Below are 11515 nucleotides of genomic sequence, written 5' to 3' on the forward strand. Positions count from 1 at the left end.
ATCACATAGGTCAGCTCACTTAACTACAAATGGACTAAAAGTGCAAGAAGTATGTATTTTATCCTCAAAACTTAGCTAAAACATGGGTAAATTATGGTGCTTAGACGTATAAATACGCCCAACATCAAAGATTGACCATGGCAGCATTACCATAACTGGCGATACTGAATTTATAATCTGTTATTTGATGAGATAATAACCTATTCCCCAAATTGATGTTCGATGATATTATTTTTTCATTTTCTAGAAAAAATGGGGTTCTTCTTGGGCCCTCTGTAACGCCCCAAAATCTGGTTCTCGGGACACCACACGGTGCTCCGAACTATAAGTAATCTTGAGCTCACCCTGGTTGCCTTTTCTAAATCTGAATCTCAAAATAGGGAAATATAGATAAAAAATCAGAACATATGCGGAAAATTGTCTGAATCTTCTGAGTATATCTGAATCATACTAAATCTCAAAAGACTGATAAAACAAATGCTAAAAATCTGAATTCTAACTCAAAGGTCTAAATCTGAATCTAATAGTCCAACAAGCCTCTATTATCTGATTCTAGAGAGTCATAGGGATAGGCCCCGGCTGACTCAACTTTCTGAAATGAGTAAAGACATATCTACTAGTAACTGGGAAATATGAATAACTAAGCCCTCGAACTATGAGGACTCACCAACTGCAGGGAAGTAGATAAGATGCTCAAAGATCAATCACACTACTGAGACTGAGCACCTGAACCTACATTATGAGATAATGTAGTACATAGAGATATATGTGGATCAGTACTTTGATGATGTACTGAGTATGTAGGGGTGTATGCAATAAGCAAATAATATAATCACAATTTATATAATCATGCATGCTAAATGTAAATGACTCACATAGCTTAAGTAAATCTGAAATCTAAAAATTATAAATCATGAATAGTAAAGCATGTAGTATGAATCTTGTGAGTTATTACACTTAGTTCCAAAATCTGTATTCTATTCTTGTTCTCAAATCATATAGGCTAAAAGAAGTTTGAAACTTATTTTGCATAGTAAACACTTTATCTCAAGACTTTAAATAATTAAAACTGTTTTAAGAGTGGAGGACATCTATTTGGGAGGTTCTTCTAACCGACATATATACCATGTGAGCATCCATGGTGTCCCACAACTAGCTCCAGTAAGGTTAGGGTTGTTCTACCCTTTCCATTAGAATAGAACAATCTCATCTCAGTGATCATAATCTCAGTCATCCACGTAGAAGTGGGAATATCTAAATTCTACGTTGGCACGTAGTTCTAGGGTATGAAACCATAGTAACCTACCCATCTCGGTGCTAAATACTACTCCCAATCTCATGCTCAAGATCTCCAGGAAAAATCCACTTTAAAAGTAATCTAATGGCTTATAATGAAAACCAATTACAAATTTGTAATCTGAATCTATAAAGTGGATTTCAAATCTGTTCTGAGACCAAAAGGTCAAATCTTTCTCAATAATCTAAAATATTCTAATCATAGGGTGCTTATAGCACAACAATTCTTTGAATAACAATCTTTAAATAGGGTTTAATGATCCATATATTAATCTCATGATAAAACATCTCTAAATTCATGCTTGATAACATAAACATTCATAAATCATCTTAAAATCTGGAAATTTCAGCATTGTGCATAAAAACATAAACATACTCATGTAATTTAATTTCTAAATCATTGAAAATCTCATAATCTCATGAATAGCAATATGGGGTGTAAACCCAAACTTCAAATTCATAGAAAAACATATAGAATCAAATAACTTTCGAAATAAAATCAAGTTTTGGGCACAAGGACGAAAGGATTGTCCCTGTTCATAACCCCACATACCTTGGATGATGAACTAGATGAACAAACTTGCTTTTGGAGATGCTATTTCTATTTTTGAATGGAGGTTCTTGAAACTCTTGTATTGAGAACTCCGAATCTTGAACCAAATTAAAAAAACAATGGTGGAATTTTGAGGTTGTTGGAATTGGGTATTGAAGCTTAGGATTTTTAATTTGACAGGATTTGATGAAAAGTAAGCCTAATGTGGTTAGAATAGGTTTAATATTGTGTTTGGGTGGATTGGCGTAGGGAAAATAACTCATTTGCCCGTAAAAACCTGAATAAAATAATATTGAACAGGGCCACCTTCACATCGCGACCCCTGCTTGGGTCAAATGGCCTTGCGACGCGATACCTAATCAAGTCAAATAGCCATTGTATCACAACCCTTATCTGGGTTGATTGGCCCTTGCGAGGTGGGCCTATCGTGAGTCATCACATTTTTGGACGTCCAAACTCACCCTTATGCTAGTCCGAAAAACCCAAAACTCACCCGAGATGTACTATGAACTTCCCTAATCATGAATCAACTTAAAAATCAACTTTCCAAGGTCGGGAAAGTCATAAATAAAATCTTCAAAGTTCAAAGACCTTAAAAATGACTTAAGTCCCAACACTTACCTAAAATTTTCTAAGTTTGGGACCTCTCTTGGTATGCTTTAAAGGGCTTAGACGACGAGGATTTTTGCGGGGTCTTACACCCTCGAACTGCACACGCCTTTCATTAAAAAATTGGTCATACTTCTTGTTTATTATTTCAAATAAAGCTTTGATAGGAAATTCTCTTTCATCGCCAAACAATGAATTCACCGATTCAGCTATGTTTGATGTCATAATATTGTACCTATACAAAAGAATCACTTAGTACGACATCATACTAAACTTGTAACTCAAACAAGACATTAAATTTATAAGAATGTACCTATCTTCCGTATAGAATGTCTGGCTCCATCTCTCTAAACCGACACGTACGAGAAGTTCTGCTACCTTAGGATGCACATACGTTATTTGACTGAAATAGTCTAAAAACTCCTCTCTACTTTATGTTTTAGCTGCTCTATAAAAAGAGGTCACGACCCATTCGTTGTGATAGTTGGTTCGAATGTTCTCTCCAAGATGCCTAATGCAGCAACAAAAGTAAGCTGAAGTGAAGAAAATTGAACCCATCTTTGGAATACTTGGATGCCTATCCAAAACAAAACACAACTCTTTGGTATCTTCGACACAGTTTCGCAACTGTTCAAAAAAAATCCATAAGAGGCATCACATTCCTTGTCCACTACACAAAAAGCAACAGAAAAGATGTGATACTCTGCATCCTACGCCACCGCCATTAGCAGAACTCCATTATAACTACTCCTCAAGAAAGTACCGTCGACGGCTATGCCTTTTCTCAAATGTCTAAAATCATGAATCCAAGAACCATAGGATATAAAAAAAAACTTTAACCTTCCATTTTCATTAACATGCATGTTGTCTTACTTTCGAGATTTGTAGAGTCAATCATGTAACGGTAGGCCTCCAGGACTGCATACCCATGCTCGTGTGTCCCCCTAACCAAGTCCTTGGCAATCCCCATTGTCATATATATCTTCTAATAACTGACCAGGATATCCAATTTCGTAAGGAGTTGGTTGGCCATAACCCTTGTAGAAGGGCCTTTGCCATCGGGGAAACTACTCTTGAAATATTCATCGAGGACCTTTGCCGTGGTGTGAGGATTTTGGCCCGAGATGTGCTCTGAACCACATGTGTGATGCTTTTCATATTTATGAATGACGAATATGTCAGAACTTACGTACTTCATCACTCTCAACCAACACTTGTAGTTCGGATTAGCACATTTCTAGCAAAAGACACTGCTCGAATTATTCACCTTCTTTATTCTAAAATCTTTTTTCAGGCAAGAAATAAACAAAGTAGTAGATATTTCATTCTTGTCCTTGAATAACATTCCATTAAAAAAGCCGGTCCCATCATCTTGAAGATTGCCAGACTGTGTCGATAGAGAAGAATTGCCCACCTATTGGTCGCATCACGGGCGTAGGTGTTTGATTATCATCTGGAATATTCATGTCTAGATCATCCAAACTATCATCAAAGATGTCTTATTGTTGTTCTTCTTCTACATTCTAGTTCTCATTCTCTCTCATTTTTTCAACCACGTACACCCTTAACACCAGCCTGGATGAATCACTAAGATAAGCACCAACCGAACCTGATTGGTTATCTTGAAAGGTAGTACCCTTTGATATTCAAAGGAGTTGTGCATGTAGCTGATAAAAAGTTATTCCGGTTGACAATTCAGTCCAAAATAGATGATGATTAAGTTCACAAAATCATCATACGAAATATCACTTTGGACTGTCATAGCTATCGTCTCTAGCATTTCACCCTCCTTCTACCGCCATACATATCGATTGTTCTTCTCGATCCATTAACCATGACAATCCATCTCTATTGTTATTGATCCCTCCATAAGTGGTACCTAAATAAAGTCATTTGTTAAAAAAAGTTAATAGTGATTTCATAGTACTGTAAATAAATCCCAACGGATGTGTAATCTGTTACAACAGGTAAGTGATCAGTCGCAACAAATTACTTACCTGTTGGGATTCATGTTAAGATCCTAAAGCTAATTTCAACAGTGAGTTATCTGTTGTAACAGGTGAATCATATGTTGCAACAGACTATATATCTATTGCAACAGATAAAGTGCCTGTTGGGATAGATGTTACAGTACTAAGGCACCTTTGAAGCTGATTCCAATAGATGAGTGACATGTTGCAACAGATACTTAACATGTTGCAACAAATGACTTACCTGTTGCAACAGACGGCGATCTGTTAGAATCGAGGTCAGGTTCTATCGCAACAGGTTATTAATATGTTGCAACAGATATTTACCGTCTGTTGGAATCAAGTTCAGGTTTTGTTGCAACAGGTTAATAATATTTTACAACAGAAAACACGTCTATTAGAATCGAGTTCAGGTTCTGTTGCAATAGGTTACTAATCTCTTGCAACAGATATTTATCATGTTGCACCAGATAATTAATTTGTTGCAACAGATGGATCATATGTTGCAATAGATAACCCATCTGTTCGATTCATGTTAGGAACTATAGAACCAAAAATATGAATCCAACATATGAGTCTTCCATTGACACAGATGTCTCATCTGCCACAACAGATGATTGATCTGTTTAAATAAACGACTCTTATGTTGCATTCATGTTTGCGTACTATCTACTATTGAAAAGTAGTGCAATAGCAGTTACCCAGATGACAAATTCAACTAAAAATTATAATTTAACTTACCAAAGTCTCCTATGAAGTAATGCCAAAGTGAAAAGTGATGTACGAAACAAAATTTGACCTAAGAAATTGGTCAAATAGCAACAGTAGCGGTAATAACAACAACAACAATAGTCAACAAGAAGAAGATGAAGATGATGATGAAGCAGAAGATGAAGAATAAAGCAGCAGCAACAATGAACAACAAAAATTGCTAAGAGAAAAAACAACAACAATGGATGAGAAGGGAGAGAAACGTGCCTTTTTTTCCTCCGTTTTCCATTATATTAGGTAAACATTTGGATCAAAGTGTAAATTTAAAAACTTGTGGATTATTCTCAAACTTATCCAACTTTCTTAATCCATAATAAAGTAATTGTCACCTCCACTCAATTATTAAGACTTGTGTCACCTACACCTCATTTTTAAACTCTTTTGTCACTTTTAGCTTAAAGCCCCATGTTTTTGTATGTGGTATGCATTGTATATTTTTTCATTTCTATATTTTATATATATATGAATGCATTGGATGTATGGTTTTTCATGTATATATGTATACAACTTTGTTCTATGTTGGTACACCCACACATATAATTATTTTTATATACATACACTGATTTTTATATATGGTATATCACAAATTAGAATGAGTATCAATACATTGGGATCCTGATATATAAATATGCAATCGTTTAATTATGTGTGTGTGTATATATATATATATATAAATATAAATATATATATATATATATATATTTATATATATTTATATATTTATATATATATATATATATATATAATATTAAAAGTGTGAAGACCCTTAGAAAAATGAATTAAACTTTTTACCCTTTATTAAAACACTCTACTTTAGATAAAATTATCTTTTCACCTTTTTTTCTACAATTATTGTATCATTATATGTAATAACAACTCCTAAAGTATATGGGAAGAGTCCTAAAGTGTGTGGTATAGGAAGAATATATGATAAGATCTAATTAACGTAGACTCCTAAAATATATATCTTGAGAGATTTCTTTTAGCATATATAAATAGTAAAAAAAAAATTATTCCTAAATATTAGAAAAAAATTTAGGACACCTAAAAGAAAAGATGGATATTAGGAATTAATTCCTTTTAAAAAGGACACAATTTTAAAAGAGAAAAAGTCCCACGAGTATTTTTTTTGAAGCCTTTTCTTCTCCAAGAAAAAAAAGGTTATGATAGGTGGTTAAAACTTTTATTTATACCAAATAAAATTCTAATTTAAATTATTTTCCTAATAAATTTTGGTTATTGAAATTTTCCTTATTTGAACAAATTCTAAATTTTAGAATATCGATCTCAGCTTTAGATTAAATCATCTTTTCACTATTTTTCTAATATTTAAGAGTTGAAAATTAACCAAATATTTATAGTAAAACCTTTCTTTATTAGAAGTTATCATAATTAATGACAACTAATATCTTTTTCATTAGTTTAAAATTCTAAATCAACTAAAGTTGATTTTAAGAAGATATGAAAAATCTAGAAAGAAATATGAAAGTATTAAAATAAGAAAAATATAAGAACTATCAAATTTCTAAAAGTTTTAAGTAAGTAATCAAAGATTTTCTAAAAATTTAGCTTTAAAATAAGAAAAGATTTTAAATATAGAAAAATAAAAAAAAATAACGTACTACAAATATGGTTCAAATCGATGCGTCTCTCTTAGCTTCTAGCAACAAGAAAAAGAGATAATGCATGACGAGCGCAAAAGTGACGATCCATTAAACACGTAAACTTCTAATGGTAAAATATTTATGTGTTTACGATAAAATATAAGTTATGCTTACATTATTTATTAAAGTGTGAAAGATTTTGGAGAATTTGAACTTTTTGCACGCCACTAAAAACATTCGCAATAGACAAAATCTTTAATTTTAAATAATCAAATACATAACTAACATCTTATTAACTAAAAGGGGAAATACCCACAAAAATACCTGAACTTTAACCAAATTTCCAGTGGAGCATACTGAACTTTGCGGAGGTCCTATTACCCCCCCTAGACTTTTTTAAAGTGGAATTATTACCCCCTTCTCTGAAACGCTATACCCAGATTTGGCATTGGGAGGTGTGACACACCCGCCCTTTCTTTTTCATTTTCACCATTACAACCATATTCCTCCTACAAACAACACTGCTAATACTACTAATAATTCCAAAACACTGGTAATCACAAAGATCTTGATTTTTCACCAAAATCTTGATTCTTAATTTTTAAAATTTTGCTTTTAGTTAGTTCATATTATTTTATTCATCGTGATTGCTCCATTATTGAATTGAAATTAAACACAATTTCATCATACACACACCCAAATAGGTCATCTTCTCGAAAACCTCACAAAACATACACACATACACACTCACAGAGATCATACAACACACACCCAGATACACACACATCATTGAAAAACACTCACCTCACCGGAAAATACACACACAGAAAATTCACTCGCAAAAATCACAACATACACACACAGACGTAGGAGCTACACACAAAAAAAATTCAAGAAAGGTAGATCTAGAAGGCCAAAAACAGTGATAAAAATATCAAAATGGACTGAAAATTGTCAAGTTCTGGTCCGAACAATATCATCGAACACACCCAATTCATATTATTTTATTCACCATAGTTTATCCATTGTTGAATTGAAACTAAACACAATTTCATCATACACCCCCTCCAAATGGGTCATCTTCAATACACCAAATTCAATTACATCAATTTGACCCAATTTCAAAAAAAAAATACTGCCCATCAATTTCAATTTCAATTACATCAACAACACAGTGTCTTCACTGTACGTGGAGTGTGTGTAATTGACCAAAGATACAGTGAGTATATATATGATTATGGAATTGAAGGATTATGGAATTGAAACATTGGTCACTTTCTTCACTGTAGGTGGAGTGTGTGTATATGATGAGTATATATATGATTATGTAAGTATTTTAATGAAAAAAAATAAAGGTTTATAATGAAAATTAAGGGGCTGTTTGGCAAAAAAAAAGAGTTTATAACTTTTTAACACTTTTCACGCGCTAAATGCGTGTGACTTACACGCAATGATCCAAGTGGGCAGATATATGCCATTAAAATTAAAAAAAATTCTGGGGGGTAATAGGACCCTCGCAAAGTTCAGTATGTTCAACTGGTAATCCAGTCAAACTTTAGGTATTTTTGTGAGTATTCTCCCTAACTAAAATTAATTCTTCATTTTATATTATTATGTAAGGGTACTAAAGGTTTTGATCATTTAAGATTATTAAATTAAAAATAAGTATGTAAACATAAAAAACAATTGCTCTAAATTGATTTATGTTTTGAGGGGAAGAAAAGGAAAATAGGATTCAATCTGTCATCACAAATGAAGGATGAAGGATCTAAAGCGAGTGAGCAATTTTCACATCTCGCATATTTGTATAGACTAAAGACCTCTTATTAAAATTTTGATTTGAGCCCCTAATTTGTTGTAATGCCGTTGACGAAAATATGTTGATTTGAGCTGTATAAAAAATATAAATTGAAAAAAAAAATGGTCCAACTGATATAATAAGTCTTTTTGAGTGAGGGGTTGATATGAGCACGATTAGATTGGATCCCATTAGGAGGGGCTTTCATATATGGATGATAGCTTGAATCCCGAAGGAAGGCATGAAGAAACAAATACACATGGTCATAAGCAATTAAGATGTCATTTAGGCAATCAAGAAGGTCCCTGTGGGTTACTTGTAAAATAATCACTTTTAGGCTATTTTTGTAAAGGCAATGACTATAATAGTTGTCTTAGTCATTTTCATTACTTAGATTTTTTATGATTGAGTTGTCTTGAATAAACTTGATATTTAGTTACTCTAGATTAGGGTAACAATTGAATTCAATTTCAATTGTTAGGTTAGATCAAGTAATTAGGGTGGATTCCCCAATTGTGTGTATTATAATCTTGGCTTGATTTATCATCGAGTTATTATATTATGAATTCCATCTGGTTCTCGTGCATTAGATTGAGTTCTCCTTCTTCCTTGATTTAATTGTTTTCCATTGAACCTTTTTTGCTTCACTTCTTATCTCTTCTTTCTTAACTTTCCTTTAATTTTATTGTTTAATTTCGCGTTTTCGATATCGATTCTAGTTGTTCGATTAGAATTGTTATCAAAGGTATTTCAACTTCACCTAAGGACCAGATCTATTTTGTGCGAAGAAAATGACAAATAAAAAATACTTATCAAAAATAATATCCTTTGGAATAAAAATTGTCAAGCCTTAAAACATATTTTTTAGAAAAAATTACCTAAAAGAACAACTTATTTCAAAACTACTTAAAAAACCTCCACTTTAAAAATATTACATATATCCCAACATTTACTACTTTTACTAAAAGTTGAGATACATGTTTAAGACCTCTTATTCATATGCTTTGCTTTACCAAAACAAGACCTGTTTCCTTCCTCGTTCTACGCTATAATTTCAGTGGCAATTTCAATCCATTCTTTCCCTCTAATTCAAACTTTTGAATTAAGGTAAATTTTCTCCCTAAAATTATATTCATTTTCTTCTAATCTTATCTGATGATTTTTTTTCAAAAAGAAATAATTTTCCCCTGTGTTTACAAAGAGATTTTTTGGTGTTTTTGTTGAACAAATTCTTATTATCATTTTTTTGGTCTACAGTGTTTTGAATTAACATTATGAATAGAGATTCTGGACCATCTTTTAGTCTTCAAAGAACCTTCTGGAGCCTCATTGATAATGGGATGAGATACGAACACTTAAATCAGACAACAACACAAGCCAAAGCCGAGAACAACAAGAACATAAGCAATGGCAGCAACAACACAAAATTGAGAATAAGGAACAAGAAACAAACACACAATGCAATAAAGTAAAGGGATGGATAAGATGACATAAGAAGTTATGAAGAATGAAGAACCAAACCATGTATCAAACGATAAGACCCTTAAACTCGCAACAACAAACACCAATCTTCTTATGGTGACCGCTAAGGGAATTAACTCTGGCTTACAACCACCGTTTCTAAGCAAATGTCAATAATGGCTTTTCCAAGCCTTACACTACATTGAACACTCCCAATGGAGTTCAAGAATATGTTTCTCAAATATTCATCATCAAAAAACTAACTAAAATAAGGCTAATAAGTGTTTATTTAGAGCCTAACTTATTACATAACAAAAATAACCATAATAGCCTTAATAAAAGGGGCGGCCATGGAGTGTCTTTCCAACAAGTGTAATCCCCAAAATACCATTAATGAAGGGTGCTTCTTCAATGCTACAAAATCATGGGGTTATGCTTCATCACTTGTGGTCTCGGGTTGGCATCAAAGGTAAGCCCCCACACAATCTTTCACACACGGATTTGCTTTATGTCATGCTCTAAACGGGCCCTCCATGCATGTTTTTATGTCCTCGAGGTGACCAAGTCTTGCATTGGCCTCCAATGTGTCTTCAAAAGATTAGATGTCCATTTGGCTCGTATCATCCTCCCCATCTTGAAAAGGATTCGACCTTGAATCCATACCTTGCAAAACTAAAAAAAGGATAAACAAGCACAACTTCGTCATGGCATGAGGGTTAAGGTTAGTATAACAAATAATATCACCATGCAAAAGTGGTAAATACTTGAGATATAACCAGAAATCCTTTGTCTTAGTCATGAAAAACTTAGTAAGAATGTTACAAAGAAAATGGCTATAACAAGTATCAAGAGATAAAGAAACTACAAAGGTATTAATGGTATCACTAAGTCCAAAAGGTAAGGCTACCCTTGTCTTAGGAACCATAAAGCACAATTGTTTCATTACCTCTTCAAGTGGCCTCATCAAGCGTGGTGCCACTATTGTTATCAAAGTCCACCAATCTCATATAGCATTGACATTCAAATAAGTGGACCAACCAACAAGACCCTTACCTCTACTTAATGCAAACCCGAAACTAGCATGGATGTCATCATAGGCAAAGACGTAGTATAGGAAAGAATCAAGTGTAAATACATGCATGGGTAAAGACAAAACATTTAAGCACATACATACTCTTTCCATCAAACAAATAGACAAATTGGCATCCACAAGTTGGGGTTCATAAAACTTAAGCATAAGTGTGTCAAGTAAGGATGCACATTTAGAAATATTACCCCAAGGAGTCAATGATACCTTTGCCCTCGGGTTGTCAAGAAGGACTACTCATTCCTTACCCTTAAGAGTACTCTCATCTTTCAAAAAGATATTTCCATCTTTAGGAGGAATGTTGTTACACCATAGTGGGTTAGCATATCGTCTATAGCCTTTAAGACAAGCTATACTATCATTCTC

This window comes from Capsicum annuum, chromosome 5 (genome assembly GCF_002878395.1).
Source record: "Capsicum annuum cultivar UCD-10X-F1 chromosome 5, UCD10Xv1.1, whole genome shotgun sequence".
Lineage (NCBI taxonomy): Eukaryota > Viridiplantae > Streptophyta > Magnoliopsida > Solanales > Solanaceae > Capsicum > Capsicum annuum.